Source organism: Rhinoderma darwinii, chromosome 1 (genome assembly GCF_050947455.1).
Source record: "Rhinoderma darwinii isolate aRhiDar2 chromosome 1, aRhiDar2.hap1, whole genome shotgun sequence".
Taxonomy (NCBI): domain Eukaryota; kingdom Metazoa; phylum Chordata; class Amphibia; order Anura; family Rhinodermatidae; genus Rhinoderma; species Rhinoderma darwinii.
Window position 1 is genome coordinate 382330379 of NC_134687.1, and position 26986 is coordinate 382357364.

A 26986-nucleotide genomic window follows, 5' to 3' on the forward strand; every position below is an offset into this window, starting at 1 on the left:
TTTATCGGTTTTTAGTGGATTGGAGAGAAACAGTCATGTCAATCGGTAGATTGACAGAAAAATGAAATAGGTTTTTAGTGGATTGGAGAAAAAAAGAATCGGCCATCATGCATTCATGAAAAATGTTATGTTTTACTATAAGGTATCAGAAACATGCTTCAGAAACAGAAGCAAATCAAACTTTTAAGACAGTTTGGAAATCACATCTGAATGAATTGATGTGTTTGGGGTACAGAATGAGGAACAGAATTGCCCATGATGAATTCCTAAAAAATGTTATGTTTTACATTAAGGTATCAGAAACATGCTTCAGAAACATAGAAACAAATCAAACTTTTAGACAGTTTGGAAATCACAACTGAATGAATTGATGCTATTTATCGGTTTTTAGTGGATTGGAGAGAAACATGCTACAGAAACATAGAGAAACAAATCAAACTTTTAGACAGTTTGGAAATGACATCTAAATTAATTGATATTTTTGGGGACTGAATGAGTGAAGTATATGGAAACAGTGCAAAAATCTTCCTTTATGAACAAAATTGACACGGCCAGAGGCAATTTTTTTCCCAAATTTTCCATGCGAGACCGAACATGCATAATTTCCTGTTTATAAAAAAATAAAAGAGGTAATGTTGGACATAAGCAATGGATTGAATGAAGCAATGATGTCTGAATATTCTCAGTTTGGTCCAAGCAATTATCTTAAAGGAAATGACATGTTGGAATTGTCTGTGATGAAGTAACTACCTTAGGAAATACTCTAGGCACTGACTATAAAGGCCCCAGTGAGAATTGAACTCACGACCCCTGGTTTACGAGACCAGTGCTCTAACCACTGAGCTATGAAGCCGACATATTGACTATGGCAACGACGTGGGTTTTATTCGAAATCACATAAGTCGTATCCTTCCATTAGCCTATAGTTGGTCTTACAAAGGAGAGGGAGGCATGACCAAATAACAGTTTAAAACCATAACTCCAGAACTAGCTGGGAATTTATTGGTTGATTTGCACAAAATTGAACGAGCTGCTCTTACAAATGAGAAGCCTGAAAATAAAAGTGTAAAACTGTAATTCTAGAACTGGCTGCTTATTTATCGGTAGATTGACAGAAAAATGAAATAGGTTTTTAGTGGATTGGAGAAAAAAAGAATCGGCCATCATGCATTCATGAAAAATGTTATGTTTTACTATAAGGTATCAGAAACATGCTTCAGAAACAGAAGCAAATCAAACTTTTAGACAGTTTGGAAATCACATCTGAATGAATTGATGTGTTTGGGGTACAGAATGAGGAACAGAATTGCCCATGATGAATTCCTAAAAAATGTTATGTTTTACATTAAGGTATCAGAAACATGCTTCAGAAACATAGAAACAAATCAAACTTTTAGACAGTTTGGAAATCACAACTGAATGAATTGATGCTATTTATCGGTTTTTAGTGGATTGGAGAGAAACAGTCATGTCAATCGGTAGATTGACAGAAAAATGAAATTGGTTTTTAGTAGATTGGAGAGAAACAGAGTTGTCCATCATGCATAGTTGGTCTTACAAAGGAGAGGGAGGCATGACCAAATAACAGTTTAAAACCATAACTCCAGAACTAGCTGGGAATTTATTGGTTGATTTGCACAAAATTGAACGAGCTGCTCTTACAAATGAGAAGCCTGAAAATAAAAGTGTAAAACTGTAATTCTAGAACTGGCTGCTTATTTATCGGTAGATTGACAGAAAAATGAAATAGGTTTTTAGTGGATTGGAGAAAAAAAGAATCGGCCATCATGCATTCATGAAAAATGTTATGTTTTACTATAAGGTATCAGAAACATGCTTCAGAAACAGAAGCAAATCAAACTTTTAGACAGTTTGGAAATCACATCTGAATGAATTGATGTGTTTGGAGTACAGAATGAGGAACAGAATTGCCCATGATGAATTCCTAAAAAATGTTATGTTTTACATTAAGGTATCAGAAACATGCTTCAGAAACATAGAAACAAATCAAACTTTTAGACAGTTTGGAAATCACAACTGAATGAATTGATGCTATTTATCGGTTTTTAGTGGATTGGAGAGAAACAGTCATGTCAATCGGTAGATTGACAGAAAAATGAAATTGGTTTTTAGTAGATTGGAGAGAAACAGAGTTGTCCATCATGCAGTCATGAAAAATGTAATGTTTTACATTAAGGTTTTAGAAACATGCTACAGAAACATAGAGAAACAAATCAAACTTTTAGACAGTTTGGAAATCACATCTAAATTAATTGATATTTTTGGGGACTGAATGAGTGAAGTATATGGAAACAGTGCAAAAATCTTCCTTTATGAACAAAATTGACACGGCCAGAGGCAATTTTTTTCCCAAATTTTCCATGCGAGACCGAACATGCATAATTTCCTGTTTATAAAAAAATTAAAGAGGTAATGTTGGACATAAGCAATGGATTGAATGAAGCAATGATGTCTGAATATTCTCAGTTTGGTCCAAGCAATTATCTTAAAGGAAATGACATGTTGGAATTGTCTGTGATGAAGTAACTACCTTAGGAAATACTCTAGGCACTGACTATAAAGGCCCCAGTGAGAATTGAACTCACGACCCCTGGTTTACGAGACCAGTGCTCTAACCACTGAGCTATGAAGCCGACATATTGACTATGGCAACGACGTGGGTTTTATTCGAAATCACATAAGTCGTATCCTTCCATTAGCCTATAGTTGGTCTTACAAAGGAGAGGGAGGCATGACCAAATAACAGTTTAAAACCATAACTCCAGAGCTAGCTGGGAATTTATTGGTTGATTTGCACAAAATTGAACGAGCTGCTCTTACAAATGAGAAGCCTGAAAATAAAAGTGTAAAACTGTAATTCTAGAACTGGCTGCTTATTTATCGGTAGATTGACAGAAAAATGAAATAGGTTTTTAGTGGATTGGAGAAAAAAAGAATCGGCCATCATGCATTCATGAAAAATGTTATGTTTTACTATAAGGTATCAGAAACATGCTTCAGAAACAGAAGCAAATCAAACTTTTAGACAGTTTGGAAATCACATCTGAATGAATTGATGTGTTTGGGGTACAGAATGAGGAACAGAATTGCCCATGATGAATTCCTAAAAAATGTTATGTTTTACATTAAGGTATCAGAAACATGCTTCAGAAACATAGAAACAAATCAAACTTTTAGACAGTTTGGAAATCACAACTGAATGAATTGATGCTATTTATCGGTTTTTAGTGGATTGGAGAGAAACAGTAATGTCAATCGGTAGATTGACAGAAAAATGAAATTGGTTTTTAGTAGATTGGAGAGAAACAGAGTTGTCCATCATGCAGTCATGAAAAATGTTATGTTTTACATTAAGGTTTTAGAAACATGCTACAGAAACATAGAGAAACAAATCAAACTTTTAGACAGTTTGGAAATCACATCTAAATTAATTGATATTTTTGGGGACTGAATGAGTGAAGTATATGGAAACAGTGCAAAAATCTTCCTTTATGAACAAAATTGACACGGCCAGAGGCAATTTTTTTCCAAAATTTTCCATGCGAGACCGAACATGCGTAATTTCCTGTTTATAAAAAAATAAAAGAGGTAATGTTGGACATAAGCAATGGATTGAATGAAGCAATGATGTCTGAATATTCTCAGTTTGGTCCAAGCAATTATCTTAAAGGAAATGACACGTTGGAATTGTCTGTGATCAAGTAACTACCTTAGGAAATACTCTAGGCACTGACTATAAAGGTCCCAGTGAGAATTGAACTCACGACCCCTGGTTTACAAGACCAGTGCTCTAACCACTGAGCTATGAAGCCGACATATTGACTATGGCAACGACGTGGGTTTTATTCGAAATCACATAAGTCGTATCCTTCCATTAGCCTATAGTTGGTCTTACAAAGGAGAGGGAGGCATGACCAAATAACAGTTTAAAACCATAACTCCAGAACTAGCTGCGAATTTATTGGTTGATTTGCACAAAATTGAAAGAGCTGCTCTTACAAATGAGAAGCCTGAAAGTAAAACTGTAATTCTAGAACTGGCTGCTTATTTATCAGTAGATTGACAGAAAAATGAAATAGGTTTTTAGTGGATTGGAGAAAAAAAGAATCGGCCATCATGCATTCATGAAAAATTTTATGTTTTACTATAAGGTATCAGAAACATGCTTCAGAAACAGAAGCAAATCAAACTTTTAGACAGTTTGGAAATCACATCTGAATGAATTGATGTGTTTGGGGTACAGAATGAGGAACAGAATTGCCCATGATGAATTCCTAAAAAATGTTATGTTTTACATTAAGGTATCAGAAACATGCTTCAGAAACATAGAAACAAATCAAACTTTTAGACAGTTTGGAAATCACAACTGAATGAATTGATGCTATTTATCGGTTTTTAGTGGATTGGAGAGAAACAGTCATGTCAATCGGTAGATTGACAGAAAAATGAAATTGGTTTTTAGTAGATTGGAGAGAAACAGAGTTGTCCATCATGCATAGTTGGTCTTACAAAGGAGAGGGAGGCATGACCAAATAACAGTTTAAAACCATAACTCCAGAACTAGCTGGGAATTTATTGGTTGATTTGCACAAAATTGAACGAGCTGCTCTTACAAATGAGAAGCCTGAAAATAAAAGTGTAAAACTGTAATTCTAGAACTGGCTGCTTATTTATCGGTAGATTGACAGAAAAATGAAATAGGTTTTTAGTGGATTGGAGAAAAAAAGAATCGGCCATCATGCATTCATGAAAAATGTTATGTTTTACTATAAGGTATCAGAAACAGAAGCAAATCAAACTTTTAGACAGTTTGGAAATCACATCTGAATGAATTGATGTGTTTGGGGTACAGAATGAGGAACAGAATTGCCCATGATGAATTCCTAAAAAATGTTATGTTTTACATTAAGGTATCAGAAACATGCTTCAGAAACATAGAAACAAATCAAACTTTTAGACAGTTTGGAAATCACAACTGAATGAATTGATGCTATTTATCGGTTTTTAGTGGATTGGAGAGAAACAGTCATGTCAATCGGTAGATTGACAGAAAAATGAAATTGGTTTTTAGTAGATTGGAGAGAAACAGAGTTGTCCATCATGCATAGTTGGTCTTACAAAGGAGAGGGAGGCATGACCAAATAACAGTTTAAAACCATAACTCCAGAACTAGCTGGGAATTTATTGGTTGATTTGCACAAAATTGAACGAGCTGCTCTTACAAATGAGAAGCCTGAAAATAAAAGTGTAAAACTGTAATTCTAGAACTGGCTGCTTATTTATCGGTAGATTGACAGAAAAATGAAATAGGTTTTTAGTGGATTGGAGAAAAAAAGAATCGGCCATCATGCATTCATGAAAAATGTTATGTTTTACTATAAGGTATCAGAAACAGAAGCAAATCAAACTTTTAGACAGTTTGGAAATCACATCTGAATGAATTGATGTGTTTGGGGTACAGAATGAGGAACAGAATTGCCCATGATGAATTCCTAAAAAATGTTATGTTTTACATTAAGGTATCAGAAACATGCTTCAGAAACATAGAAACAAATCAAACTTTTCGACAGTTTGGAAATCACAACTGAATGAATTGATGCTATTTATCGATTTTTAGTGGATTGGAGAGAAACAGTCATGTCAATCGGTAGATTGACAGAAAAATGAAATTGGTTTTTAGTAGATTGGAGAGAAACAGAGTTGTCCATCATGCATAGTTGGTCTTACAAAGGAGAGGGAGGCATGACCAAATAACAGTTTAAAACCATAACTCCAGAACTAGCTGGGAATTTATTGGTTGATTTGCACAAAATTGAACGAGCTGCTCTTACAAATGAGAAGCCTGAAAATAAAAGTGTAAAACTGTAATTCTAGAACTGGCTGCTTATTTATCGGTAGATTGACAGAAAAATGAAATAGGTTTTTAGTGGATTGGAGAAAAAAAGAATCGGCCATCATGCATTCATGAAAAATGTTATGTTTTACTATAAGGTATCAGAAACATGCTTCAGAAACAGAAGCAAATCAAACTTTTAGACAGTTTGGAAATCACATCTGAATGAATTGATGTGTTTGGGGTACAGAATGAGGAACAGAATTGCCCATGATGAATTCCTAAAAAATGTTATGTTTTACATTAAGGTATCAGAAACATGCTTCAGAAACATAGAAACAAATCAAACTTTTAGACAGTTTGGAAATCACAACTGAATGAATTGATGCTATTTATCGGTTTTTAGTGGATTGGAGAGAAACAGTCATGTCAATCGGTAGATTGACAGAAAAATGAAATTGGTTTTTAGTAGATTGGAGAGAAACAGAGTTGTCCATCATGCAGTCATGAAAAATGTTATGTTTTACATTAAGGTTTTAGAAACATGCTACAGAAACATAGAGAAACAAATCAAACTTTTAGACAGTTTGGAAATCACAACTGAATGAATTGATGCTATTTATCGGTTTTTAGTGGATTGGAGAGAAACAGTCATGTCAATCGGTAGATTGACAGAAAAATGAAATTGGTTTTTAGTAGATTGGAGAGAAACAGAGTTGTCCATCATGCATAGTTGGTCTTACAAAGGAGAGGGAGGCATGACCAAATAACAGTTTAAAACCATAACTCCAGAACTAGCTGGGAATTTATTGGTTGATTTGCACAAAATTGAACGAGCTGCTCTTACAAATGAGAAGCCTGAAAATAAAAGTGTAAAACTGTAATTCTAGAACTGGCTGCTTATTTATCGGTAGATTGACAGAAAAATTAAATTGGTTTTTAGTAGATTGGAGAGAAACAGAGTTGTCCATCATGCAGTCATGAAAAATGTTATGTTTTACATTAAGGTTTTAGAAACATGCTACAGAAACATAGAGAAACAAATCAAACTTTTAGACAGTTTGGAAATCACAACTGAATGAATTGATGCTATTTATCGGTTTTTAGTGGATTGGAGAGAAACAGTCATGTCAATCGGTAGATTGACAGAAAAATGAAATTGGTTTTTAGTAGATTGGAGAGAAACAGAGTTGTCCATCATGCATAGTTGGTCTTACAAAGGAGAGGGAGGCATGACCAAATAACAGTTTAAAACCATAACTCCAGAACTAGCTGGGAATTTATTGGTTGATTTGCACAAAATTGAACGAGCTGCTCTTACAAATGAGAAGCCTGAAAATAAAAGTGTAAAACTGTAATTCTAGAACTGGCTGCTTATTTATCGGTAGATTGACAGAAAAATGAAATAGGTTTTTAGTGGATTGGAGAAAAAAAGAATCGGCCATCATGCATTCATGAAAAATGTTATGTTTTACTATAAGGTATCAGAAACAGAAGCAAATCAAACTTTTAGACAGTTTGGAAATCACATCTGAATGAATTGATGTGTTTGGGGTACAGAATGAGGAACAGAATTGCCCATGATGAATTCCTAAAAAATGTTATGTTTTACATTAAGGTATCAGAAACATGCTTCAGAAACATAGAAACAAATCAAACTTTTAGACAGTTTGGAAATCACAACTGAATGAATTGATGCTATTTATCGGTTTTTAGTGGATTGGAGAGAAACAGTCATGTCAATCGGTAGATTGACAGAAAAATGAAATTGGTTTTTAGTAGATTGGAGAGAAACAGAGTTGTCCATCATGCATAGTTGGTCTTACAAAGGAGAGGGAGGCATGACCAAATAACAGTTTAAAACCATAACTCCAGAACTAGCTGGGAATTTATTGGTTGATTTGCACAAAATTGAACGAGCTGCTCTTACAAATGAGAAGCCTGAAAATAAAAGTGTAAAACTGTAATTCTAGAACTGGCTGCTTATTTATCGGTAGATTGACAGAAAAATGAAATAGGTTTTTAGTGGATTGGAGAAAAAAAGAATCGGCCATCATGCATTCATGAAAAATGTTATGTTTTACTATAAGGTATCAGAAACAGAAGCAAATCAAACTTTTAGACAGTTTGGAAATCACATCTGAATGAATTGATGTGTTTGGGGTACAGAATGAGGAACAGAATTGCCCATGATGAATTCCTAAAAAATGTTATGTTTTACATTAAGGTATCAGAAACATGCTTCAGAAACATAGAAACAAATCAAACTTTTAGACAGTTTGGAAATCACAACTGAATGAATTTATGCTATTTATCGGTTTTTAGTGGATTGGAGAGAAACAGTCATGTCAATCAGTAGATTGACAGAAAAATGAAATTGGTTTTTAGTAGATTGGAGAGAAACAGAGTTGTCCATCATGCAGTCATGAAAAATGTTATGTTTTACATTAAGGTTTTAGAAACATGCTACAGAAACATAGAGAAACAAATCAAACTTTTAGACAGTTTGGAAATCACATCTAAATTAATTGATATTTTTGGGGACTGAATGAGTGAAGTATATGGAAACAGTGTAAAAATCTTCCTTTATGAACAAAATTGACACGGCCAGAGGCAATTTTTTTCCAAAATTTTCCATGCGAGACCGAACATGCATAATTTCCTGTTTATAAAAAAATAAAAGAGGTAATGTTGGACATAAGCAATGGATTGAATGAAGCAATGATGTCTGAATATTCTCAGTTTGGTCCAAGCAATTATCTTAAAGGAAATGACACGTTGGAATTGTCTGTGATGAAGTAACTACCTTAGGAAATACTCTAGGCACTGACTATAAAGGCCCCAGTGAGAATTGAACTCACGACCCCTGGTTTACAAGACCAGTGCTCTAACCACTGAGCTATGAAGCCGACATATTGACTATGGCAACGACGTGGGTTTTATTCGAAATCACATAAGTCGTATCCTTCCATTAGCCTATAGTTGGTCTTACAAAGGAGAGGGAGGCATGACCAAATAACAGTTTAAAACCATAACTCCAGAACTAGCTGCGAATTTATTGGTTGATTTGCACAAAATTGAAAGAGCTGCTCTTACAAATGAGAAGCCTGAAAGTAAAACTGTAATTCTAGAACTGGCTGCTTATTTATCGGTAGATTGACAGAAAAATGAAATAGGTTTTTAGTGGATTGGAGAAAAAAAGAATCGGCCATCATGCATTCATGAAAAATTTTATGTTTTACTATAAGGTATCAGAAACATGCTTCAGAAACAGAAGCAAATCAAACTTTTAGACAGTTTGGAAATCACATCTGAATGAATTGATGTGTTTGGGGTACAGAATGAGGAACAGAATTGCCCATGATGAATTCCTAAAAAATGTTATGTTTTACATTAAGGTATCAGAAACATGCTTCAGAAACATAGAAACAAATCAAACTTTTCGACAGTTTGGAAATCACAACTGAATGAATTGATGCTATTTATCGATTTTTAGTGGATTGGAGAGAAACAGTCATGTCAATCGGTAGATTGACAGAAAAATGAAATTGGTTTTTAGTAGATTGGAGAGAAACAGAGTTGTCCATCATGCATAGTTGGTCTTACAAAGGAGAGGGAGGCATGACCAAATAACAGTTTAAAACCATAACTCCAGAACTAGCTGGGAATTTATTGGTTGATTTGCACAAAATTGAACGAGCTGCTCTTACAAATGAGAAGCCTGAAAATAAAAGTGTAAAACTGTAATTCTAGAACTGGCTGCTTATTTATCGGTAGATTGACAGAAAAATGAAATAGGTTTTTAGTGGATTGGAGAAAAAAAGAATCGGCCATCATGCATTCATGAAAAATGTTATGTTTTACTATAAGGTATCAGAAACATGCTTCAGAAACAGAAGCAAATCAAACTTTTAGACAGTTTGGAAATCACATCTGAATGAATTGATGTGTTTGGGGTACAGAATGAGGAACAGAATTGCCCATGATGAATTCCTAAAAAATGTTATGTTTTACATTAAGGTATCAGAAACATGCTTCAGAAACATAGAAACAAATCAAACTTTTAGACAGTTTGGAAATCACAACTGAATGAATTGATGCTATTTATCGGTTTTTAGTGGATTGGAGAGAAACAGTCATGTCAATCGGTAGATTGACAGAAAAATGAAATTGGTTTTTAGTAGATTGGAGAGAAACAGAGTTGTCCATCATGCAGTCATGAAAAATGTTATGTTTTACATTAAGGTTTTAGAAACATGCTACAGAAACATAGAGAAACAAATCAAACTTTTAGACAGTTTGGAAATCACATCTAAATGAATTGATATTTTTGGGGACTGAATGAGTGAAGTATACGGAAACAGTGCAAAAATCTTCCTTTATGAACAAAATTGACACGGCCAGAGGCAATTTTTTTCCAAAATTTTCCATGCGAGACCGAACATGCATAATTTCCTGTTTATAAAAAAATAAAAGAGGTAATGTTGGACATAAGCAATGGATTGAATGAAGCAATGATGTCTGAATATTCTCAGTTTGGTCCAAGCAATTATCTTAAAGGAAATGACATGTTGGAATTGTCTGTGTTGAAGTAACTACCTTAGGAAATACTCTAGGCACTGACTATAAAGGCCCCAGTGAGAATTGAACTCACGACCCCTGGTTTACGAGACCAGTGCTCTAACCACTGAGGTATGAAGCCGACATATTGACTATGGCAACGACGTGGGTTTTATTCGAAATCACATAAGTCGTATCCTTCCATTAGCCTATAGTTGGTCTTACAAAGGAGAGGGAGGCATGACCAAATAACAGTTTAAAACCATAACTCCAGAACTAGCTGGGAATTTATTGGTTGATTTGCACAAAATTGAACGAGCTGCTCTTACAAATGAGAAGCCTGAAAATAAAAGTGTAAAACTGTAATTCTAGAACTGGCTGCTTATTTATCGGTAGATTGACAGAAAAATGAAATAGGTTTTTAGTGGATTGGAGAAAAAAAGAATCGGCCATCATGCATTCATGAAAAATGTTATGTTTTACTATAAGGTATCAGAAACATGCTTCAGAAACAGAAGCAAATCAAACTTTTAGACAGTTTGGAAATCACATCTGAATGAATTGATGTGTTTGGGGTACAGAATGAGGAACAGAATTGCCCATGATGAATTCCTAAAAAATGTTATGTTTTACATTAAGGTATCAGAAACATGCTTCAGAAAAATAGAAACAAATCAAACTTTTAGACAGTTTGGAAATCACAACTGAATGAATTGATGCTATTTATCGGTTTTTAGTGGATTGGAGAGAAACAGTCATGTCAATCGGTAGATTGACAGAAAAATGAAATTGGTTTTTAGTAGATTGGAGAGAAACAGAGTTGTCCATCATGCAGTCATGAAAAATGTTATGTTTTACATTAAGGTTTTAGAAACATGCTACAGAAACATAGAGAAACAAATCAAACTTTTAAACAGTTTGGAAATCACATCTAAATTAATTGATATTTTTGGGGACTGAATGAGTGAAGTATACGGAAACAGTGCAAAAATCTTCCTTTATGAACAAAATTGACACGGCCAGAGGCAATTTTTTTCCAAAATTTTCCATGCGAGACCGAACATGCATAATTTCCTGTTTATAAAAAAATAAAAGAGGTAATGTTGGACATAAGCAATGGATTGAATGAAGCAATGATGTCTGAATATTCTCAGTTTGGTCCAAGCAATTATCTTAAAGGAAATGACATGTTGGAATTGTCTGTGATGAAGTAACTACCTTAGGAAATACTCTAGGCACTGACTATAAAGGCCCCAGTGAGAGTTGAACTCACGACCCCTGGTTTACGAGACCAGTGCTCTAACCACTGAGCTATGAAGCCGACATATTGACTACGGCAACGACGTGGGTTTTATTCGAAATCACATAAGTCATATCCTTCCATTAGCCTATAGTTGGTCTTACAAAGGAGAGGGAGGCATGACCAAATAACAGTTTAAAACCATAACTCCAGAGCTAGCTGGGAATTTATTGGTTGATTTGCACAAAATTGAACGAGCTGCTCTTACAAATGAGAAGCCTGAAAGTAAAACTGTAATTCTAGAACTGGCTGCTTATTTATCGGTAGATTGACAGAAAAATGAAATAGGTTTTTAGTGGATTGGAGAAAAAAAGAATCGGCCATCATGCATTCATGAAAAATTTTATGTTTTACTATAAGGTATCAGAAACATGCTTCAGAAACAGAAGCAAATCAAACTTTTAGACAGTTTGGAAATCACATCTGAATGAATTGATGTGTTTGGGGTACAGAATGAGGAACAGAATTGCCCATGATGAATTCCTAAAAAATGTTATGTTTTACATTAAGGTATCAGAAACATGCTTCAGAAACATAGAAACAAATCAAACTTTTCGACAGTTTGGAAATCACAACTGAATGAATTGATGCTATTTATCGATTTTTAGTGGATTGGAGAGAAACAGTCATGTCAATCGGTAGATTGACAGAAAAATGAAATTGGTTTTTAGTAGATTGGAGAGAAACAGAGTTGTCCATCATGCATAGTTGGTCTTACAAAGGAGAGGGAGGCATGACCAAATAACAGTTTAAAACCATAACTCCAGAACTAGCTGGGAATTTATTGGTTGATTTGCACAAAATTGAACGAGCTGCTCTTACAAATGAGAAGCCTGAAAATAAAAGTGTAAAACTGTAATTCTAGAACTGGCTGCTTATTTATCGGTAGATTGACAGAAAAATGAAATAGGTTTTTAGTGGATTGGAGAAAAAAAGAATCGGCCATCATGCATTCATGAAAAATGTTATGTTTTACTATAAGGTATCAGAAACATGCTTCAGAAACAGAAGCAAATCAAACTTTTAGACAGTTTGGAAATCACATCTGAATGAATTGATGTGTTTGGGGTACAGAATGAGGAACAGAATTGCCCATGATGAATTCCTAAAAAATGTTATGTTTTACATTAAGGTATCAGAAACATGCTTCAGAAACATAGAAACAAATCAAACTTTTAGACAGTTTGGAAATCACAACTGAATGAATTGATGCTATTTATCGGTTTTTAGTGGATTGGAGAGAAACAGTCATGTCAATCGGTAGATTGACAGAAAAATGAAATTGGTTTTTAGTAGATTGGAGAGAAACAGAGTTGTCCATCATGCAGTCATGAAAAATGTTATGTTTTACATTAAGGTTTTAGAAACATGCTACAGAAACATAGAGAAACAAATCAAACTTTTAGACAGTTTGGAAATCACATCTAAATGAATTGATATTTTTGGGGACTGAATGAGTGAAGTATACGGAAACAGTGCAAAAATCTTCCTTTATGAACAAAATTGACACGGCCAGAGGCAATTTTTTTCCAAAATTTTCCATGCGAGACCGAACATGCATAATTTCCTGTTTATAAAAAAATAAAAGAGGTAATGTTGGACATAAGCAATGGATTGAATGAAGCAATGATGTCTGAATATTCTCAGTTTGGTCCAAGCAATTATCTTAAAGGAAATGACATGTTGGAATTGTCTGTGTTGAAGTAACTACCTTAGGAAATACTCTAGGCACTGACTATAAAGGCCCCAGTGAGAATTGAACTCACGACCCCTGGTTTACGAGACCAGTGCTCTAACCACTGAGGTATGAAGCCGACATATTGACTATGGCAACGACGTGGGTTTTATTCGAAATCACATAAGTCGTATCCTTCCATTAGCCTATAGTTGGTCTTACAAAGGAGAGGGAGGCATGACCAAATAACAGTTTAAAACCATAACTCCAGAACTAGCTGGGAATTTATTGGTTGATTTGCACAAAATTGAACGAGCTGCTCTTACAAATGAGAAGCCTGAAAATAAAAGTGTAAAACTGTAATTCTAGAACTGGCTGCTTATTTATCGGTAGATTGACAGAAAAATGAAATAGGTTTTTAGTGGATTGGAGAAAAAAAGAATCGGCCATCATGCATTCATGAAAAATGTTATGTTTTACTATAAGGTATCAGAAACATGCTTCAGAAACAGAAGCAAATCAAACTTTTAGACAGTTTGGAAATCACATCTGAATGAATTGATGTGTTTGGGGTACAGAATGAGGAACAGAATTGCCCATGATGAATTCCTAAAAAATGTTATGTTTTACATTAAGGTATCAGAAACATGCTTCAGAAACATAGAAACAAATCAAACTTTTAGACAGTTTGGAAATCACAACTGAATGAATTGATGCTATTTATCGGTTTTTAGTGGATTGGAGAGAAACAGTCATGTCAATCGGTAGATTGACAGAAAAATGAAATTGGTTTTTAGTAGATTGGAGAGAAACAGAGTTGTCCATCATGCAGTCATGAAAAATGTTATGTTTTACATTAAGGTTTTAGAAACATGCTACAGAAACATAGAGAAACAAATCAAACTTTTAGACAGTTTGGAAATCACATCTAAATTAATTGATATTTTTGGGGACTGAATGAGTGAAGTATATGGAAACAGTGCAAAAATCTTCCTTTATGAACAAAATTGACACGGCCAGAGGCAATTTTTTTCCAAAATTTTCCATGCGAGACCGAACATGCGTAATTTCCTGTTTATAAAAAAATAAAAGAGGTAATGTTGGACATAAGCAATGGATTGAATGAAGCAATGATGTCTGGATATTCTCAGTTTGGTCCAAGCAATTATCTTAAAGGAAATGACATGTTGGAATTGTCTGTGATGAAGTAACTACCTTAGGAAATACTCTAGGCACTGACTATAAAGGCCCCTGTGAGAATTGAACTCACGACCCCTGGTTTACAAGACCAGTGCTCTAACCACTGAGCTATGAAGCCGACATATTGACTATGGCAACGACGTGGGTTTTATTCGAAATCACATAAGTCGTATCCTTCCATTAGCCTATAGTTGGTCTTACAAAGGAGAGGGAGGCATGACCAAATAACAGTTTAAAACCATAACTCCAGAACTAGCTGCGAATTTATTGGTTGATTTGCACAAAATTGAAAGAGCTGCTCTTACAAATGAGAAGCCTGAAAGTAAAACTGTAATTCTAGAACTGGCTGCTTATTTATCGGTAGATTGACAGAAAAATGAAATAGGTTTTTAGTGGATTGGAGAAAAAAAGAATCGGCCATCATGCATTCATGAAAAATTTTATGTTTTACTATAAGGTATCAGAAACATGCTTCAGAAACAGAAGCAAATCAAACTTTTAGACAGTTTGGAAATCACATCTGAATGAATTGATGTGTTTGGGGTACAGAATGAGGAACAGAATTGCCCATGATGAATTCCTAAAAAATGTTATGTTTTACATTAAGGTATCAGAAACATGCTTCAGAAACATAGAAACAAATCAAACTTTTCGACAGTTTGGAAATCACAACTGAATGAATTGATGCTATTTATCGGTTTTTAGTGGATTGGAGAGAAACAGTCATGTCAATCGGTAGATTGACAGAAAAATGAAATTGGTTTTTAGTAGATTGGAGAGAAACAGAGTTGTCCATCATGCAGTCATGAAAAATGTTATGTTTTACATTAAGGTTTTAGAAACATGCTACAGAAACATAGAGAAACAAATCAAACTTTTAGACAGTTTGGAAATCACATCTAAATGAATTGATATTTTTGGGGACTGAATGAGTGAAGTATACGGAAACAGTGCAAAAATCTTCCTTTATGAACAAAATTGACACGGCCAGAGGCAATTTTTTTCCAAAATTTTCCATGCGAGACCGAACATGCATAATTTCCTGTTTATAAAAAAATAAAAGAGGTAATGTTGGACATAAGCAATGGATTGAATGAAGCAATGATGTCTGAATATTCTCAGTTTGGTCCAAGCAATTATCTTAAAGGAAATGACATGTTGGAATTGTCTGTGTTGAAGTAACTACCTTAGGAAATACTCTAGGCACTGACTATAAAGGCCCCAGTGAGAATTGAACTCACGACCCCTGGTTTACGAGACCAGTGCTCTAACCACTGAGGTATGAAGCCGACATATTGACTATGGCAACGACGTGGGTTTTATTCGAAATCACATAAGTCGTATCCTTCCATTAGCCTATAGTTGGTCTTACAAAGGAGAGGGAGGCATGACCAAATAACAGTTTAAAACCATAACTCCAGAACTAGCTGGGAATTTATTGGTTGATTTGCACAAAATTGAACGAGCTGCTCTTACAAATGAGAAGCCTGAAAATAAAAGTGTAAAACTGTAATTCTAGAACTGGCTGCTTATTTATCGGTAGATTGACAGAAAAATGAAATAGGTTTTTAGTGGATTGGAGAAAAAAAGAATCGGCCATCATGCATTCATGAAAAATGTTATGTTTTACTATAAGGTATCAGAAACATGCTTCAGAAACAGAAGCAAATCAAACTTTTAGACAGTTTGGAAATCACATCTGAATGAATTGATGTGTTTGGGGTACAGAATGAGGAACAGAATTGCCCATGATGAATTCCTAAAAAATGTTATGTTTTACATTAAGGTATCAGAAACATGCTTCAGAAAAATAGAAACAAATCAAACTTTTAGACAGTTTGGAAATCACAACTGAATGAATTGATGCTATTTATCGGTTTTTAGTGGATTGGAGAGAAACAGTCATGTCAATCGGTAGATTGACAGAAAAATGAAATTGGTTTTTAGTAGATTGGAGAGAAACAGAGTTGTCCATCATGCAGTCATGAAAAATGTTATGTTTTACATTAAGGTTTTAGAAACATGCTACAGAAACATAGAGAAACAAATCAAACTTTTAAACAGTTTGGAAATCACATCTAAATTAATTGATATTTTTGGGGACTGAATGAGTGAAGTATACGGAAACAGTGCAAAAATCTTCCTTTATGAACAAAATTGACACGGCCAGAGGCAATTTTTTTCCAAAATTTTCCATGCGAGACCGAACATGCATAATTTCCTGTTTATAAAAAAATAAAAGAGGTAATGTTGGACATAAGCAATGGATTGAATGAAGCAATGATGTCTGAATATTCTCAGTTTGGTCCAAGCAATTATCTTAAAGGAAATGACATGTTGGAATTGTCTGTGATGAAGTAACTACCTTAGGAAATACTCTAGGCACTGACTATAAAGGCCCCAGTGAGAGTTGAACTCACGACCCCTGGTTTACGAGACCAGTGCTCTAACCACTGAGCTATGAAGCCGACATATTGACTACGGTAACGACGTGGGTTTTATTCGAAATCACATAAGTCATATCCTTCCATTAGCCTATAGTTGGTCTTACAAAGGAGAGGGAGGCATGACCAAATAACAGTTTAAAACCATAACTCCAGAGCTAGCTGGGAATTTATTGGTTGATTTGCACAAAATTGAACGAGCTGCTCTTACAAATGAGAAGCCTGAAAATAAAAGTGTAAAACTGTAATTCTAGAACTGGCTGCTTATTTATCGGTAGATTGACAGAAAAATGAAATAGGTTTTTAGTGGATTGGAGAAAAAAAGAATCGGCCATCATGCATTCATGAAAAATGTTATGTTTTACTATAAGGTATCAGAAACATGCTTCAGAAACAGAAGCAAATCAAACTTTTAGACAGTTTGGAAATCACATCTGAATGAATTGATGTGTTTGGGGTACAGAATGAGGAACAGAATTGCCCATGATGAATTCCTAAAAAATGTTATGTTTTACATTAAGGTATCAGAAACATGCTTCAGAAACATAGAAACAAATCAAACTTTTAGACAGTTTGGAAATCACAACTGAATGAATTGATTCTATTTATCGGTTTTTAGTGGATTGGAGAGAAACAGTAATGTCAATCGGTAGATTGACAGAAAAATGAAATTGGTTTTTAGTAGATTGGAGAGAAACAGAGTTGTCCATCATGCAGTCATGAAAAATGTTATGTTTTACATTAAGGTTTTAGAAACATGCTACAGAAACATAGAGAAACAAATCAAACTTTTAGACAGTTTGGAAATCACATCTAAATTAATTGATATTTTTGGGGACTGAATGAGTGAAGTATATGGAAACAGTGCAAAAATCTTCCTTTATGAACAAAATTGACACGGCCAGAGGCAATTTTTTTCCAAAATTTTCCATGCGAGACCGAACATGCGTAATTTCCTGTTTATAAAAAAATAAAAGAGGTAATGTTGGACATAAGCAATGGATTGAATGAAGCAATGATGTCTGAATATTCTCAGTTTGGTCCAAGCAATTATCTTAAAGGAAATGACATGTTGGAATTGTCTGTGATGAAGTAACTACCTTAGGAAATACTCTAGGCACTGACTATAAAGGCCCCAGTGAGAATTGAACTCACGACCCCTGGTTTACAAGACCAGTGCTCTAACCACTGAGCTATGAAGCCGACATATTGACTATGGCAACGACGTGGGTTTTATTCGAAATCACATAAGTCGTATCCTTCCATTAGCCTATAGTTGGTCTTACAAAGGAGAGGGAGGCATGACCAAATAACAGTTTAAAACCATAACTCCAGAACTAGCTGCGAATTTATTGGTTGATTTGCACAAAATTGAAAGAGCTGCTCTTACAAATGAGAAGCCTGAAAGTAAAACTGTAATTCTAGAACTGGCTGCTTATTTATCGGTAGATTGACAGAAAAATGAAATAGGTTTTTAGTGGATTGGAGAAAAAAAGAATCGGCCATCATGCATTCATGAAAAATTTTATGTTTTACTATAAGGTATCAGAAACATGCTTCAGAAACAGAAGCAAATCAAACTTTTAGACAGTTTGGAAATCACATCTGAATGAATTGATGTGTTTGGGGTACAGAATGAGGAACAGAATTGCCCATGATGAATTCCTAAAAAATGTTATGTTTTACATTAAGGTATCAGAAACATGCTTCAGAAACATAGAAACAAATCAAACTTTTCGACAGTTTGGAAATCACAACTGAATGAATTGATGCTATTTATCGGTTTTTAGTGGATTGGAGAGAAACAGTCATGTCAATCGGTAGATTGACAGAAAAATGAAATTGGTTTTTAGTAGATTGGAGAGAAACAGAGTTGTCCATCATGCAGTCATGAAAAATGTTATGTTTTACATTAAGGTTTTAGAAACATGCTACAGAAACATAGAGAAACAAATCAAACTTTTAGACAGTTTGGAAATCACATCTAAATGAATTGATATTTTTGGGGACTGAATGAGTGAAGTATACGGAAACAGTGCAAAAATCTTCCTTTATGAACAAAATTGACACGGCCAGAGGCAATTTTTTTCCAAAATTTTCCATGCGAGACCGAACATGCATAATTTCCTGTTTATAAAAAAATAAAAGAGGTAATGTTGGACATAAGCAATGGATTGAATGAAGCAATGATGTCTGAATATTCTCAGTTTGGTCCAAGCAATTATCTTAAAGGAAATGACATGTTGGAATTGTCTGTGTTGAAGTAACTACCTTAGGAAATACTCTAGGCACTGACTATAAAGGCCCCAGTGAGAATTGAACTCACGACCCCTGGTTTACGAGACCAGTGCTCTAACCACTGAGCTATGAAGCCGACATATTGACTACGGCAACGACGTGGGTTTTATTCGAAATCACATAAGTCATATCCTTCCATTAGCCTATAGTTGGTCTTACAAAGGAGAGGGAGGCATGACCAAATAACAGTTTAAAACCATAACTCCAGAGCTAGCTGGGAATTTATTGGTTGATTTGCACAAAATTGAACGAGCTGCTCTTACAAATGAGAAGCCTGAAAATAAAAGTGTAAAACTGTAATTCTAGAACTGGCTGCTTATTTATCGGTAGATTGACAGAAAAATGAAATAGGTTTTTAGTGGATTGGAGAAAAAAAGAATCGGCCATCATGCATTCATGAAAAATGTTATGTTTTACTATAAGGTATCAGAAACATGCTTCAGAAACAGAAGCAAATCAAACTTTTAGACAGTTTGGAAATCACATCTGAATGAATTGATGTGTTTGGGGTACAGAATGAGGAACAGAATTGCCCATGATGAATTCCTAAAAAATGTTATGTTTTACATTAAGGTATCAGAAACATGCTTCAGAAACATAGAAACAAATCAAACTTTTAGACAGTTTGGAAATCACAACTGAATGAATTGATGCTATTTATCGGTTTTTAGTGGATTGGAGAGAAACAGTAATGTCAATCGGTAGATTGACAGAAAAATGAAATTGGTTTTTAGTAGATTGGAGAGAAACAGAGTTGTCCATCATGCAGTCATGAAAAATGTTATGTTTTACATTAAGGTTTTAGAAACATGCTACAGAAACATAGAGAAACAAATCAAACTTTTAGACAGTTTGGAAATCACATCTAAATTAATTGATATTTTTGGGGACTGAATGAGTGAAGTATATGGAAACAGTGCAAAAATCTTCCTTTATGAACAAAATTGACACGGCCAGAGGCAATTTTTTTCCAAAATTTTCCATGCGAGACCGAACATGCGTAATTTCCTGTTTATAAAAAAATAAAAGAGGTAATGTTGGACATAAGCAATGGATTGAATGAAGCAATGATGTCTGAATATTCTCAGTTTGGTCCAAGCAATTATCTTAAAGGAAATGACATGTTGGAATTGTCTGTGATGAAGTAACTACCTTAGGAAATACTCTAGGCACTGACTATAAAGGCCCCAGTGAGAATTGAACTCACGACCCCTGGTTTACAAGACCAGTGCTCTAACCACTGAGCTATGAAGCCGACATATTGACTATGGCAACGACGTGGGTTTTATTCGAAATCACATAAGTCGTATCCTTCCATTAGCCTATAGTTGGTCTTACAAAGGAGAGGGAGGCATGACCAAATAACAGTTTAAAACCATAACTCCAGAACTAGCTGCGAATTTATTGGTTGATTTGCACAAAATTGAAAGAGCTGCTCTTACAAATGAGAAGCCTGAAAGTAAAACTGTAATTCTAGAACTGGCTGCTTATTTATCGGTAGATTGACAGAAAAATGAAATAGGTTTTTAGTGGATTGGAGAAAAAAAGAATCGGCCATCATGCATTCATGAAAAATTTTATGTTTTACTATAAGGTATCAGAAACATGCTTCAGAAACAGAAGCAAATCAAACTTTTAGACAGTTTGGAAATCACATCTGAATGAATTGATGTGTTTGGGGTACAGAATGAGGAACAGAATTGCCCATGATGAATTCCTAAAAAATGTTATGTTTTACATTAAGGTATCAGAAACATGCTTCAGAAACATAGAAACAAATCAAACTTTTCGACAGTTTGGAAATCACAACTGAATGAATTGATGCTATTTATCGGTTTTTAGTGGATTGGAGAGAAACAGTCATGTCAATCGGTAGATTGACAGAAAAATGAAATTGGTTTTTAGTAGATTGGAGAGAAACAGAGTTGTCCATCATGCAGTCATGAAAAATGTTATGTTTTACATTAAGGTTTTAGAAACATGCTACAGAAACATAGAGAAACAAATCAAACTTTTAGACAGTTTGGAAATCACATCTAAATGAATTGATATTTTTGGGGACTGAATGAGTGAAGTATACGGAAACAGTGCAAAAATCTTCCTTTATGAACAAAATTGACACGGCCAGAGGCAATTTTTTTCCAAAATTTTCCATGCGAGACCGAACATGCATAATTTCCTGTTTATAAAAAAATAAAAGAGGTAATGTTGGACATAAGCAATGGATTGAATGAAGCAATGATGTCTGAATATTCTCAGTTTGGTCCAAGCAATTATCTTAAAGGAAATGACATGTTGGAATTGTCTGTGTTGAAGTAACTACCTTAGGAAATACTCTAGGCACTGACTATAAAGGCCCCAGTGAGAATTGAACTCACGACCCCTGGTTTACGAGACCAGTGCTCTAACCACTGAGGTATGAAGCCGACATATTGACTATGGCAACGACGTGGGTTTTATTCGAAATCACATAAGTCGTATCCTTCCATTAGCCTATAGTTGGTCTTACAAAGGAGAGGGAGGCATGACCAAATAACAGTTTAAAACCATAACTCCAGAACTAGCTGGGAATTTATTGGTTGATTTGCACAAAATTGAACGAGCTGCTCTTACAAATGAGAAGCCTGAAAATAAAAGTGTAAAACTGTAATTCTAGAACTGGCTGCTTATTTATCGGTAGATTGACAGAAAAATGAAATAGGTTTTTAGTGGATTGGAGAAAAAAAGAATCGGCCATCATGCATTCATGAAAAATGTTATGTTATGTTTTACTATAAGGTATCAGAATCATGCAGTCATGAAAAATGTTATGTTTTACATTAAGGTTTTAGAAACATGCTACAGAAACATAGAGAAACAAATCAAACTTTTAAACAGTTTGGAAATCACATCTAAATTAATTGATATTTTTGGGGACTGAATGAGTGAAGTATACGGAAACAGTGCAAAAATCTTCCTTTATGAATAAAATTGACACGGCCAGAGGCAATTTTTTTCCAAAATTTTCCATGCGAGACCGAACATGCATAATTTCCTGTTTATAAAAAAATAAAAGAGGTAATGTTGGACATAAGCAATGGATTGAATGAAGCAATGATGTCTGAATATTCTCAGTTTGGTCCAAGCAATTATCTTAAAGGAAATGACATGTTGGAATTGTCTGTGATGAAGTAACTACCTTAGGAAATACTCTAACCACTGAGCTATGAAGCCGACATATTGACTACGGCAACGACGTGGGTTTTATTCGAAATCACATAAGTCATATCCTTCCATTAGCCTATAGTTGGTCTTACAAAGGAGAGGGAGGCATGACCAAATAACAGTTTAAAACCATAACTCCAGAACTAGCTGGGAATTTATTGGTTGATTTGCACAAAATTGAACGAGCTGCTCTTACAAATGAGAAGCCTGAAAATAAAAGTGTAAAACTGTAATTCTAGAACTGGCTGCTTATTTATCGGTAGATTGACAGAAAAATGAAATAGGTTTTTAGTGGATTGGAGAAAAAAAGAATCGGCCATCATGCATTCATGAAAAATGTTATGTTTTACTATAAGGTATCAGAAACATGCTTCAGAAACAGAAGCAAATCAAACTTTTAGACAGTTTGGAAATCACATCTGAATGAATTGATGTGTTTGGGGTACAGAATGAGGAACAGAATTGCCCATGATGAATTCCTAAAAAATGTTATGTTTTACATTAAGGTATCAGAAACATGCTTCAGAAAAATAGAAACAAATCAAACTTTTAGACAGTTTGGAAATCACAACTGAATGAATTGATGCTATTTATCGGTTTTTAGTGGATTGGAGAGAAACAGTCATGTCAATCGGTAGATTGACAGAAAAATGAAATTGGTTTTTAGTAGATTGGAGAGAAACAGAGTTGTCCATCATGCAGTCATGAAAAATGTTATGTTTTACATTAAGGTTTTAGAAACATGCTACAGAAACATAGAGAAACAAATCAAACTTTTAAACAGTTTGGAAATCACATCTAAATTAATTGATATTTTTGGGGACTGAATGAGTGAAGTATACGGAAACAGTGCAAAAATCTTCCTTTATGAACAAAATTGACACGGCCAGAGGCAATTTTTTTCCAAAATTTTCCATGCGAGACCGAACATGCATAATTTCCTGTTTATAAAAAAATAAAAGAGGTAATGTTGGACATAAGCAATGGATTGAATGAAGCAATGATGTCTGAATATTCTCAGTTTGGTCCAAGCAATTATCTTAAAGGAAATGACATGTTGGAATTGTCTGTGATGAAGTAACTACCTTAGGAAATACTCTAGGCACTGACTATAAAGGCCCCAGTGAGAGTTGAACTCACGACCCCTGGTTTACGAGAGCAAGGCGTCTAACCACTGAGCTATGAAGCCTACATATTGACTATGGCAACGACGTGGGTTTTATTCGAAATCACATAAGTCGTATCCTTCCATTAGCCTATAGTTGGTCTTACAAAGGAGAGGGAGGCATGACCAAATAACAGTTTAAAACCATAACTCCAGAACTAGCTGGGAATTTATTGGTTGATTTGCACAAAATTGAACGAGCTGCTCTTACAAATGAGAAGCCTGAAAATAAAAGTGTAAAACTGTAATTCTAGAACTGGCTGCTTATTTATCGGTAGATTGACAGAAAAATGAAATAGGTTTTTAGTGGATTGGAGAAAAAAAGAATCGGCCATCATGCATTCATGAAAAATGTTATGTTTTACTATAAGGTATCAGAAACATGCTTCAGAAACAGAAGCAAATCAAACTTTTAGACAGTTTGGAAATCACATCTGAATGAATTGATGTGTTTGGGGTACAGAATGAGGAACAGAATTGCCCATGATGAATTCCTAAAAAATGTTATGTTTTACATTAAGGTATCAGAAACATGCTTCAGAAAAATAGAAACAAATCAAACTTTTAGACAGTTTGGAAATAACAACTGAATGAATTGATGCTATTTATCGGTTTTTAGTGGATTGGAGAGAAACAGTCATGTCAATCGGTAGATTGACAGAAAAATGAAATTGGTTTTTAGTAGATTGGAGAGAAACAGAGTTGTCCATCATGCAGTCATGAAAAATGTTATGTTTTACATTAAGGTTTTAGAAACATGCTACAGAAACATAGAGAAACAAATCAAACTTTTAAACAGTTTGGAAATCACATCTAAATTAATTGATATTTTTGGGGACTGAATGAGTGAAGTATACGGAAACAGTGCAAAAATCTTCCTTTATGAACAAAATTGACACGGCCAGAGGCAATTTTTTTCCAAAATTTTCCATGCGAGACCGAACATGCATAATTTCCTGTTTATAAAAAAATAAAAGAGGTAATGTTGGACATAAGCAATGGATTGAATGAAGCAATGATGTCTGAATATTCTCAGTTTGGTCCAAGCAATTATCTTAAAGGAAATGACATGTTGGAATTGTCTGTGATGAAGTAACTACCTTAGGAAATACTCTAGGCACTGACTATAAAGGCCCCAGTGAGAGTTGAACTCACGACCCCTGGTTTACGAGACCAGTGCTCTAACCACTGAGCTATGAAGCCTACATATTGACTACGGCAACGACGTGGGTTTTATTCGAAATCACATAAGTCATATCCTTCCATTAGCCTATAGTTGGTCTTACAAAGGAGAGGGAGGCATGACCAAATAACAGTTTAAAACCATAACTCCAGAACTAGCTGGGAATTTATTGGTTGATTTGCACAAAATTGAACGAGCTGCTCTTACAAATGAGAAGCCTGAAAATAAAAGTGTAAAACTGTAATTCTAGAACTGGCTGCTTATTTATCGGTAGATTGACAGAAAAATGAAATAGGTTTTTAGTGGATTGGAGAAAAAAAGAATCGGCCATCATGCATTCATGAAAAATGTTATGTTTTACTATAAGGTATCAGAAACATGCTTCAGAAACAGAAGCAAATCAAACTTTTAGACAGTTTGGAAATCACATCTGAATGAATTGATGTGTTTGGGGTACAGAATGAGGAACAGAATTGCCCATGATGAATTCCTAAAAAATGTTATGTTTTACATTAAGGTATCAGAAACATGCTTCAGAAAAATAGAAACAAATCAAACTTTTAGACAGTTTGGAAATCACAACTGAATGAATTGATGCTATTTATCGGTTTTTAGTGGATTGGAGAGAAACAGTCATGTCAATCGGTAGATTGACAGAAAAATGAAATAGGTTTTTAGTGGATTGGAGAAAAAAAGAATCGGCCATCATGCATTCATGAAAAATGTTATGTTTTACTATAAGGTATCAGAAACATGCTTCAGAAACAGAAGCAAATCAAACTTTTAAGACAGTTTGGAAATCACATCTGAATGAATTGATGTGTTTGGGGTACAGAATGAGGAACAGAATTGCCCATGATGAATTCCTAAAAAATGTTATGTTTTACATTAAGGTATCAGAAACATGCTTCAGAAACATAGAAACAAATCAAACTTTTAGACAGTTTGGAAATCACAACTGAATGAATTGATGCTATTTATCGGTTTTTAGTGGATTGGAGAGAAACATGCTACAGAAACATAGAGAAACAAATCAAACTTTTAGACAGTTTGGAAATGACATCTAAATTAATTGATATTTTTGGGGACTGAATGAGTGAAGTATATGGAAACAGTGCAAAAATCTTCCTTTATGAACAAAATTGACACGGCCAGAGGCAATTTTTTTCCCAAATTTTCCATGCGAGACCGAACATGCATAATTTCCTTTTTATAAAAAAATAAAAGAGGTAATGTTGGACATAAGCAATGGATTGAATGAAGCAATGATGTCTGAATATTCTCAGTTTGGTCCAAGCAATTATCTTAAAGGAAATGACATGTTGGAATTGTCTGTGATGAAGTAACTACCTTAGGAAATACTCTAGGCACTGACTATAAAGGCCCCAGTGAGAATTGAACTCACGACCCCTGGTTTACGAGACCAGTGCTCTAACCACTGAGCTATGAAGCCGACATATTGACTATGGCAACGACGTGGGTTTTATTCGAAATCACATAAGTCGTATCCTTCCATTAGCCTATAGTTGGTCTTACAAAGGAGAGGGAGGCATGACCAAATAACAGTTTAAAACCATAACTCCAGAACTAGCTGGGAATTTATTGGTTGATTTGCACAAAATTGAACGAGCTGCTCTTACAAATGAGAAGCCTGAAAATAAAAGTGTAAAACTGTAATTCTAGAACTGGCTGCTTATTTATCGGTAGATTGACAGAAAAATGAAATAGGTTTTTAGTGGATTGGAGAAAAAAAGAATCGGCCATCATGCATTCATGAAAAATGTTATGTTTTACTATAAGGTATCAGAAACATGCTTCAGAAACAGAAGCAAATCAAACTTTTAGACAGTTTGGAAATCACATCTGAATGAATTGATGTGTTTGGGGTACAGAATGAGGAACAGAATTGCCCATGATGAATTCCTAAAAAATGTTATGTTTTACATTAAGGTATCAGAAACATGCTTCAGAAACATAGAAACAAATCAAACTTTTAGACAGTTTGGAAATCACAACTGAATGAATTGATGCTATTTATCGGTTTTTAGTGGATTGGAGAGAAACAGTCATGTCAATCGGTAGATTGACAGAAAAATGAAATTG

At 34.6% G+C, this 26986-nt stretch overlaps 16 non-coding genes across 16 annotated transcripts; all 16 read right to left on the minus strand.

Annotated features, from left to right (window-relative positions):
* Window positions 1-780: 780 nt before the first annotated feature.
* On the minus strand, window positions 781-853 carry TRNAT-CGU (transfer RNA threonine (anticodon CGU)). Its single transcript has one exon. It is a non-coding gene; the product is annotated as a tRNA-Thr (tRNA).
* Window positions 854-2581: 1728 nt separating this feature from the next.
* TRNAT-CGU (transfer RNA threonine (anticodon CGU)) lies at window positions 2582-2654 on the minus strand. Its single transcript has one exon. It is a non-coding gene; the product is annotated as a tRNA-Thr (tRNA).
* A 1106-nt stretch (window positions 2655-3760) lies between these two features.
* On the minus strand, window positions 3761-3833 carry TRNAT-UGU (transfer RNA threonine (anticodon UGU)). The gene has a single exon. It is a non-coding gene; the product is annotated as a tRNA-Thr (tRNA).
* A 4857-nt stretch (window positions 3834-8690) lies between these two features.
* On the minus strand, window positions 8691-8763 carry TRNAT-UGU (transfer RNA threonine (anticodon UGU)). The gene has a single exon. It is a non-coding gene; the product is annotated as a tRNA-Thr (tRNA).
* Window positions 8764-10483: 1720 nt separating this feature from the next.
* Window positions 10484-10556, minus strand: TRNAT-CGU (transfer RNA threonine (anticodon CGU)). Its single transcript has one exon. It is a non-coding gene; the product is annotated as a tRNA-Thr (tRNA).
* Window positions 10557-11662: 1106 nt separating this feature from the next.
* Window positions 11663-11735, minus strand: TRNAT-CGU (transfer RNA threonine (anticodon CGU)). The gene has a single exon. It is a non-coding gene; the product is annotated as a tRNA-Thr (tRNA).
* Window positions 11736-13455: 1720 nt separating this feature from the next.
* Window positions 13456-13528, minus strand: TRNAT-CGU (transfer RNA threonine (anticodon CGU)). The gene has a single exon. It is a non-coding gene; the product is annotated as a tRNA-Thr (tRNA).
* A 1106-nt stretch (window positions 13529-14634) lies between these two features.
* TRNAT-UGU (transfer RNA threonine (anticodon UGU)) lies at window positions 14635-14707 on the minus strand. The gene has a single exon. It is a non-coding gene; the product is annotated as a tRNA-Thr (tRNA).
* A 1098-nt stretch (window positions 14708-15805) lies between these two features.
* Window positions 15806-15878, minus strand: TRNAT-CGU (transfer RNA threonine (anticodon CGU)). Its single transcript has one exon. It is a non-coding gene; the product is annotated as a tRNA-Thr (tRNA).
* Window positions 15879-16984: 1106 nt separating this feature from the next.
* On the minus strand, window positions 16985-17057 carry TRNAT-CGU (transfer RNA threonine (anticodon CGU)). Its single transcript has one exon. It is a non-coding gene; the product is annotated as a tRNA-Thr (tRNA).
* A 1106-nt stretch (window positions 17058-18163) lies between these two features.
* Window positions 18164-18236, minus strand: TRNAT-UGU (transfer RNA threonine (anticodon UGU)). The gene has a single exon. It is a non-coding gene; the product is annotated as a tRNA-Thr (tRNA).
* A 1098-nt stretch (window positions 18237-19334) lies between these two features.
* TRNAT-CGU (transfer RNA threonine (anticodon CGU)) lies at window positions 19335-19407 on the minus strand. The gene has a single exon. It is a non-coding gene; the product is annotated as a tRNA-Thr (tRNA).
* A 1106-nt stretch (window positions 19408-20513) lies between these two features.
* Window positions 20514-20586, minus strand: TRNAT-UGU (transfer RNA threonine (anticodon UGU)). The gene has a single exon. It is a non-coding gene; the product is annotated as a tRNA-Thr (tRNA).
* A 1098-nt stretch (window positions 20587-21684) lies between these two features.
* Window positions 21685-21757, minus strand: TRNAT-CGU (transfer RNA threonine (anticodon CGU)). The gene has a single exon. It is a non-coding gene; the product is annotated as a tRNA-Thr (tRNA).
* Window positions 21758-24830: 3073 nt separating this feature from the next.
* TRNAT-CGU (transfer RNA threonine (anticodon CGU)) lies at window positions 24831-24903 on the minus strand. Its single transcript has one exon. It is a non-coding gene; the product is annotated as a tRNA-Thr (tRNA).
* Window positions 24904-26263: 1360 nt separating this feature from the next.
* TRNAT-CGU (transfer RNA threonine (anticodon CGU)) lies at window positions 26264-26336 on the minus strand. The gene has a single exon. It is a non-coding gene; the product is annotated as a tRNA-Thr (tRNA).
* Window positions 26337-26986: the final 650 nt, after the last annotated feature.